At 57.4% G+C, this 8,847-nt stretch overlaps 1 long non-coding RNA gene across 1 annotated transcript; it reads right to left on the reverse strand.

Moving 5' to 3' along the window:
- Positions 1–377: 377 nt before the first annotated feature.
- On the reverse strand, positions 378–2,625 carry LOC123058290 (uncharacterized). The gene is made up of 3 exons (XR_006427124.1): positions 1,896–2,625; positions 708–1,181; positions 378–622 (listed from the first exon to the last, which is right to left on the reverse strand). It is a non-coding gene; the product is annotated as an uncharacterized lncRNA (long non-coding RNA).
- Positions 2,626–8,847: the final 6,222 nt, after the last annotated feature.

Genomic DNA, 8,847 nt, shown 5'->3' on the forward strand with positions numbered 1-8,847 from the left:
GGTTATTAACCTGTCCTGGCTTTCGACTATAAGTCGCTAGTATGAGATACAGATAATATCCGGTGTTTATTAACCCGGCCCGGCTTTGTTTATATGCCGGCAATCTCTGATAATTACCAGTGCTCAAATTTTGGGTTATCACCCTTACTTCACTGGCTTAGTAAACCGACAAGTGTGATCAAATATCATAGGTATGACATATTTTCAATCATATATGGTTATCGTTCAGTCCAGCCTTGGTTATAAACTATGATAGTTTCCTATGGTTTATATTGGGCATTATAACCCGTCCAGCGGTAAACCTCCAGGACACTTTTCTCCTGTTGTATGCAGGAACAGATTCAAAATTGATAATATCATAAAGCATATATGGCGTATCTTACATGACGGATGAATAGTATCATGAACAGCAAAATGTGCACGATGGTATAGCAGAATAAGAGTTTAAAGGTAGCCTATTACAAGGCGCTTGGTGCCCAAAAGGATAAAAAAATTAAGTCTTGCCTACAGCAGATGATAAACCGGCCCCAGTTCATGAATCTTGGCCTGGCTGGCTTGCAGGTTGCGATTCATCCCTTGTGGTTCTTCTTCCTCCTCCACCGTCTGGAAGTTGGGTTTGGACCTGTCAAAGCCATGCAAGGCGACGAATTCAGCTTTGTCGTAAATCAGATCAGACAGATCAATATCAGGGGCGAAAGTGTGCTTACGAATTAGCGGAATTAAGTCCATCTCTTTATATGAAGGAGTCTGCATCTTCTGATTATCTTCATCGTAACCCAGCTGGTACTTGGTGAGGTTGGTCTCTTCAGCGATGATTGTTGCATGTGGATGAATCTCTTTGACACAGGAGGCAAAGTCTTGTTGGTCAAAAGAGGTTCCATCTTCCTTGAGACTAGGATACCCACTAGCTACGTCGGCCGGGTCTAGTTCAGGTACCCATGCTTTGGCACAGCTCAAGGATGTTACAGCTCCGGCTCTAGCACAAGACCGTTTGATTTCCTGAAACCTGGTGGTTAATATGGATAGTTTCTTGAAGACATCACTTAACAAATTTGGTCCTTGATTTGTTGGGGAGATAGTAGCGGGAGTCCGCTGAGCTCCAGTGTATAATTGCTCAACAAGCGTATAAACCGCCTTAAGCTTCACCAGTGTGTCTTGGATCAGATTACTCCTCCTGGGACCTGAAAAATTTCAAACAAATTGGTTAAGTGGTGGCTTACATTATGACGGCAAATACTTACTTTGGATAAACTAGGAAATATGCCCATGCGTTGCTACGGCTCTAGAATAAACCTATACATGGTCACAATACAGGATAGCAACATGTCTCCTTCTAATTTTGTTTCAAACCATTAGAAATATGTTAGATTTACTTAAATTTAGTTCGCTTATTCCACCATAAAGCATTCCTGTTTAAAAGGAGATAACGTCTGTCATTTACTTTCCAATCTTTTTGCTTGCATCATTGTTAAAAATTACGCACCAACCTGAGAAAACATTTGTACCCAAAAAAACATAGAGTCGATAAACTTTCTTGTATCTTCAGCCATACATCCTATACTCATATTTAAAAAATTGCAATATTTAATCCAAGAAAAAATATGTGAATTACAGGACGAGTTGTACTGATGTGACTTGAGCTTTAGTTAGTTTCACACGCTCATACTTTTTAGTTTTCTTGTAAAATAATATGGCGATGTTTATACTATTCAGGGGGTTATCCATCCGTAAGATTATTCTTGAAGCTAGCTAGTAATCACCATGAGTTCAGTTGGCATTCTAAGTAATCACCAGGAGTTCAGTTAGCTGCTAAATGACGGACGACTAGATGGGATAATGAAGATTAAACCTCACGTTTTGTACACGGCAGTGAGACGTCGACCAGAAGGACTTACCAGACAGGGGCGTGGCGGATTCAGATATCCTACTGCAGCTATCGCTGCTCACCGAGGTGTTAGTAGATCACAGAGTTGTACAATAGCTCTCCGTCCAGTGCCTGCTCAATACACGGCGATGACGACCTCCTTTGGGCACTCGTAGGAAGGAGAAGAGAGGACCGCGGCTGCAGATCACTCTCGGCGTTGCTCCCGTGCAGCTTGAAGGTTACCAGCTCGGGGTAGAGCAGGAGCTTAAAGGCATGGATACGCCAGACCTGAAGGACGATAGTGGAAAGGGTGGCGTGGGGGGCATTGCTCGCCCTCACGATGGACACCGGCAGCACAACACGCGTAGAAGGTAGACCGCGGTGCTGGATCTCGCTTAGAGCACGGAGGGGACATGGGAGCAGGGGCAGAGGTAGGCAGTAAACCAGAAAGGAATGTCCATGTATGGCATCTGCCCTTGATGGAGCTCCGTGTCGTCGGCAACCTCTGCGACGGATACCAAGAAGCCCATCGTGTTGGCGTCGTTGAGGAACTGCCCCTACTTGTTGTGTCTGACCTCAATTTTGGAGAAACCGGAGACGGGGGATCTTCCGCAGTTGGACAACGGGTAAGGGGAGGAGTCTGGGGCAAAGACTGTTGTGTTCCATCGGCCGGAGGCCATAGTTGCTATGCTCCAAGCCGCCGCCTGACTCCACTCTCAACCCCCTCTCTCTCGATCCAGCGGCGTGGTTAGATTGAAGCCCCCTAAATTGCATGACCGATCTAATTCTATCGGTCGAGGCAACTCTGTTTCGATTTGTATAGGTTTTTTAGGAGGAGTGTCTGTGTCGCGCGGGGTGTAGGAGGCAGCATGTGCTAAGAGGCCCGGTACAACGATCCTAATAGTTTTTTCATGGATTTTTTTTCTTACTTATATGGATGGCATGGTGGGTAATTGTTTCTAATTTTTAGGACACTTTTAGTGACGGTGAGCCGGCAGGCAGAAGTGATAGCCACTTTATTATTATTATTATTATTATTATTATTATTATTATTATTATTATTATTGTTATTATTATTATTAGTAGTAGTAGTAGTAGTAGTAATAGTAGTAGTAGTAGTAGTAGTACTATTACTGTCGGCGTTCTGGGAACGGGGGTCCCCACACTTGCCTGCCTGCGGCCTGTGGCGTGGCTCAAAGGGGGGCCCAGCGCGGCCCATCTTCACCAACACAAACCCAAGACCCTCGCGAGGGGCCAAGCCTCGCGGGGCAGACGACGCGGAGCTTCCTCAGGCACGGCCTCGTCAGGCTGGCTCACGAGGAGGCAGAGAGATCAAGGCGGGGTACCTCGCGAGGTGCCCGTGACACAAGCCATGAAGACCAAGGGCGCCAGGAGGGTGCCAGCCCGCGCAGTGTCCTCCTTTCCTCTTTGGTGCAAAGGGGGCAAGCGCAGCCGCGGAGTACCGAGGCATGAGGCAAAGGTTGCCATTTCGGTGCAACGAGACCAAGACCAGGAGGACTACGAGACGGAGGTCACCGAGGAGCCCAAGACGGCGTCATCACCAGAGCTTTGCGCAGGCGAAGACTACTTTTGTCAGGGTAGCTAGTACTAGCTGTCCCCCTTCAAATTAGCCCGCCATTGTTGGCTCCCTTCCCGCTCGATATTTGGGAAGAGGACCAGGGCCCCTATAAATAGGATCAGCCACCCGCTAGACAGGAGGGAGGACAGACGGAGAAAGAGAGAGAGAGAGAGAAAGGTGACTGAGCTCCTCCCAACAGTTCATCGCCCCAGCCAAGAACAGACCCTCGCGAGGCTGTTCTTCCTTGTATTGTTCATCATCATCAGCCCAAGAGGCAATCCACCACACCACACACTAGAGTAGGGTATTACACCACAACGGTGGCCCGAACCAGTATAAACCCTGCATCTCTTGTGTTGTTCTTGCCATAGTTTAGATCCTAACAAGGCGGAGGGGTGCAGGTAGGTAGGAGGCAAAATCTCCGTGCGCACCCCAGTGTTCGAACCTCAAGGGTCTGCCGGAACCCGAAATCCGACATTTGGCGCGCCAGGTAGGGGTGCGCCGGAATCCACCTTCTACCGCTTCGCGCACCGTCGCGTCATCATCACCATGTCCGGCGACCGGGCGGGCAACCCAGATCCATGGGCGGCGTGGCCCACCTGCGCAGAGCCGCTTGCCTCGGGTGACCCCGTGCCCCAGGCAGCTCGCGGTCCGCAGGGCGCTGCGGGCCGCTGGCGACGCGGACATGCTCCGATAGCTCTCACACCGCGGCAGGCACGGTCGGCAGCAAGGGCCTCCAATCATGCCGCGACCACGACGCCGTACACCCGCGGGGAGCAGGCGAACTCGAGGGCCGCGCTCACAGTGGCCCGAGAGCTGCTGCACTGCAGGCTGCTGGAGGGCGGCCACGACGTGCTACTGGAGCGAGTGGCAGAGCTCCCGGGCTTCGCCGCCTCGGGGGCTCACCCCTTCTCCACCCAGCTCCCATCTCAAGCCCAGGGCGGCCCGCGCGGGGGCTCCATGCGCGCCCGCGGGCTCCAAGGCTACTCTGACGCCAGCGAAGCTGTCAGCACCAGACCGGCGGCGGCGCTGCCCCCGCTCCCGGTCCACGAAGAAGAAGGACTCGACGCGACCCGCCGCCCCGGTGGGCAGGCGCGCTGCAACCCCACGGTGGGCGCGTCAGGCAGGACCGCGTGGCATGCGGGGCATTACGGCGTGGCATTCGGGATGACGGCGCTGGAGGAATAGGTGGCCGTCATGATGGACCAAGGACACCCACACGAGAGCGAACAAGGCTCTCTCCTCAGCCTAGGCTGGGGGGACGAGGCGCCAGAAGCCGAGCCTTTCCGGGAGCCCCGGGACGGTCCTACTGGCCACGCTGGGGGCAATGATTATCGGGTACCGCTAATTCTTCAGGAGCAGGTATACGGTAACCATGGATCGCAGGAGGTGCAGGTCGCCACAGCGAGCAGCTTCCCCGCTCCCACGGTCTCCTGCCCCTCGGGAGGAGGGCGCAGGGGGCTGCAGGAGAAGGGCCGGGATCCGACATCACCACCACGGCGTTCGGAGCAAGGTGTTCTCAGGAGGTAGGCCCTCCGCTGGGGAGGTGCCTCAGAGCCTGCCCCCGGCGGAGGACCCGTGGTCATCGGGGGAACCGCTGGCGACCGCTCTACCCCATCGGCGGCGTCCTGGTTTCCGGTCGTCGTTGATGGCACTAGAGTGTGGCGCAAGGCGGGGCCCTCATCTGGCAATATGAAGCAAGGCCAGTACCTGTGAAGAAGGCCCAGTGCCTGTGAAGCTCGCCGCCCCATGACACTCTCACGTAATAACGAGTGGGGCTGTACACGCCCCAGAGTCTCAGGGGTGCCGGCCTCAGGCCCTGGGGCTCCCTCCCACGCCCAGTGGCAACACTTAGCTCCGCGCTGGTGAGAAGATATCCAAGACTAGACTAGGTGCCAGACGCGGCCTTTTGTTTGCTTTTGTTGCTCTTCCCTTTGGTTGTCGCTTTCCCCCGCTGGATTCAAGTTGGATTCGAATTTGAGATTTGCGTGTGTTCAGGGAAGGGGTGCTTAGTCTCGTTCGAGCAATTTCTCGTGCTTTGGTTACCGCTTCGCCTCAGCTGCCTCCCCTCGCGAGCCCCTCGCGAGCCGGGTCAGGCCTAGCTTGCGTGCAGCCCAGACTGCCGCAGACGTGACCTCTCAGGAGGGTGTTTTACTCTAGAACCTACGAACCCAGTTAGGGAACACTCAAGACACCACAGCCTCCCACGGGCTGCCTCAGGGCCAGCAGGGGACAAAGGTAAACTAGCCGACCAGCGCGTCGCTTGGGCCAGCCACTTGGCGCGGGCGCATGGGCAATGTCGCGTCTACTAATACGATGAACACAAGTTTTACATAAGGGGCTCCCCCTTCAAAATGCTCTCACTGCAATCAGGCCGAAACCTGAGTTCTATTCATGCAGGGTAAGGAAGTAGGAGCGATGCACAATCAGTCGGATGAATCCCCCAATGCGTTCTCAGGAGCTCCACCCGAGCCGTTGCTGGCGTCGTTGAACCCGCCATCACTGTCCGCGTCGCCGTCAGCGGCGTCAGGGCCGTTCACCACGCCGCCCTCGACGGCCACCACGATCGCGTCGTCGTTGTCCGAGGCGAAGGCCCTGATAAGAGCCTCCACATTGTCTTCAACCCAGTGCGCCAGGTCGCCTCGGACGGCCTGGGGGACTGGGGCGATGGCGGCGTCAAAATCAAAATGGGGATCCATGTTCCGGAGGTGGCTGAAGACGTGAGAAAAGGCGCGCCCAAGTAGGGCGCGGCTCCTCTCCTCCACCAACCTGTCAGCCCTGACCGACCGTGCCTCCAGCTGTGTCACCACGTCAGTGAAGAACTGAAGATTGCCAGCATAGTTGACTGCGTGCGGCTCGCCAACAGCCGCCTCGCAGATGTTGCCCAAGGCTGCGTTGGCTCTCTCCCGGAGCGTGGCGAGCATGGGGACGTGCTCATGCTCCAGGATCCGCCGCTGACGTATCTCGTCCGCGTCCTGGCCCGCGACGAGCTCGGCCTCGTCCTGGCCCGCGACGAGCTCGGCCTCCTCCACCCACTGGCGGAGAGGGAGCACCTCGGCCTGGGAAGCGGTTAACTCACCTTGCGCCACCTCAAGAGCGGCCCAGAAAGCGTCGGCCCGCCGCGTCGCCTCCTCCAGCTTGGCCCTCAAGGCAGCAGTCCTGCCTTCAGCTTCGGCCCGGATCAACCCCAGCTTCTCGTTGAACTCGTGCTCGAGGTTCAAACGCGCCATCGCCACTCGACGTCCGACCTCCTCCAGGACGCGGGCTTCCCGTGCGGCAACGTCATCCTCCGCCTGCGTCACCAAGCGCTCCCTTGTCTCCAGACGCTCGTACTCACGGGTGCGTTCGGCGGCTTCCAGCGTCAGCGCCTCCTCACGCTTCTGGAGCTCTGCTGAGTCGCCGGAGGCCACCTTCATCGACACGAGAGCTGCCTCGCGCAGCTCCACCTGCTCCTCCAGTGAGTGGCACCAGGCCAGGAGCTCCCGAGCCCGCTCCTCCACCGCCGCTCGCCGTCGGTCAGCTTCCCGAGCCTCCTCAGCGGCCCAAGATCGGGCCTCCCGAGAGGCCACCAGCGACGCCTTGTCCTCTGCGTCGTCAAGATCGCGCTGACGGTGCGCAAGGGCGATGGCGCCCTCCAGCTCGCGCCTCTCTGCAGCCAGGCGCAGGCCCTCGGCCTCAAGGCGCGCGTCTTCATCGGCAAGCTCCTCTCCAAGCAGGCTTACCGTGTCAGCCGCCCTTCGAAGGAATCCTTGGCGGAGAGCGTGACGCTCCCGAGCACGCTCGAGCACGTCCTCCACACCATCATCTGCCCCAAGCAAGCGCCGGGGGCCGCGAGCCAGCACCCCCCCTCTGGGCTGGGGGCTGGCACCCTCGCGACGGCCTGGCACGCCACGTCAGAAGCCCGGCCGGGGGCCAGCCCGTCCCCAGGTGAAGAGCGCAGGAAGCGCCTCAGCCGATCGCAGTCCACGACCAGGCGAGAAGCCCACGGCAGGCTGGCTATGCCACGAGAAGGCCCGCAAAGGATCGCGAGGTGCGCGGGGCCACGATACGCCTCAGGACGGTTCGCCTCGTCAGTCGCCCTCACCACAAGGGCTCCATTGCTTGGAGCGCTTGAGGACGATGGAGGGGGCGAAGCCAAGAGAGACGGCTCCTCAGCCGTCTCTGCAAGCTCGGCTGGAAGGGGCGTGCGGAGCAAGAGTCAGCAAGAGCAAGAGAAGGATTGGAAGCTGGGAAAGGAGAAGGCTTACTCATCAGTGGCGAAGTACTTCCTACGCTTCAGCAGGCGACAAGGGTAAAGGTCACCCAGGGCCTCCCTTCTCTTCCGGAGGGCATGAAAGTCCACACGGAAGCGGCCTAAGAGTCGGGCGCAGGGATCAACCTGCGGCGAAGATGGAGCGTCAAGGCGATCCGCGTCAGGGGCGCCTGCCTGGCGTGCACCGCCAATCGCCTCGCCAAGAGAAGCCGCCGGAGCCTCGGTGGCCTCGCTCGAAGGCGCAGAGGGCAGCTGCTTGTCACCCTCAGCCTCGGCGGCACGGGCCCCGATAACTGCTTCCTCACGGGCCTCGCCCGGCGCTGTCACCCCGCCGGGAGCCCCCTCGGCCTCTGGCGCCTCGTTCCTCCCTGCTCCGCCACTTGAGGAGGAGTCGCCTTGGCCGACTGGAAGGACAGTCACCACCACAGGGTTCTTGCAAGGCCCCTGAAGGCTGGCGGGGCGCGGCCCCCACTCATCGAAGATAGGCATCTGCCTCACAAAATTGCCCCCGCTCTGGCAGAGGTACAGCAAGGCCCCTCTCTGCTGGATACTGCCAGGGTTGGGCTCCCCCGTCAGGGTCAAGAGCGCCGTCCTCAGCACTTCAGGCATCAGGTCCTCTTCCTGGAGCCTCATACGATCATCGCGCCCGCTGAAGGCTCACATCCTGCGGGAGTGGCACTGGAGAGGAGCAATGCAGCGTAGCATGAACTCCTTCACCACCTTGGGCGCTGTCGCGCCAAGTGACCTCAAGAACACGAAGCGGTGCCAGACGAAGACGAGCCGGGGGCTCTCAAGCGTCTCCTGCCCCCAGCCCGAATTGGGGGCAGCAGGCGAAGTTGGCTTCGATAGCAGGGGGCTGGGCACCCCAGCATCCACATACAGCCACCGCTCGCGGAACCCAGCCGCGGGCGGAGGGAGCTTGAAGTCAATCCCAGAGGCCGTCGTCTCAGGCGCGGCAACGAAGCTCATGCACGCCCAGCATTGGGTAGGGTCAACAAGGCGCAGCGAGAAGAAGTGGCGCAGCAAGGCGACTGAAGGAAGGATGCCCATCATGGCCTTGCAAATGAAGGCGAAGACCGAAAGGAGAGTGATGGATTCAGGACCCAGATGCATCATGTGGATCTGATAGTGGGAAAGCACGACATTGAAGAA

The sequence above is a fragment of the Triticum aestivum genome, chromosome 3A (assembly GCF_018294505.1).
Source record: "Triticum aestivum cultivar Chinese Spring chromosome 3A, IWGSC CS RefSeq v2.1, whole genome shotgun sequence".
Lineage (NCBI taxonomy): Eukaryota > Viridiplantae > Streptophyta > Magnoliopsida > Poales > Poaceae > Triticum > Triticum aestivum.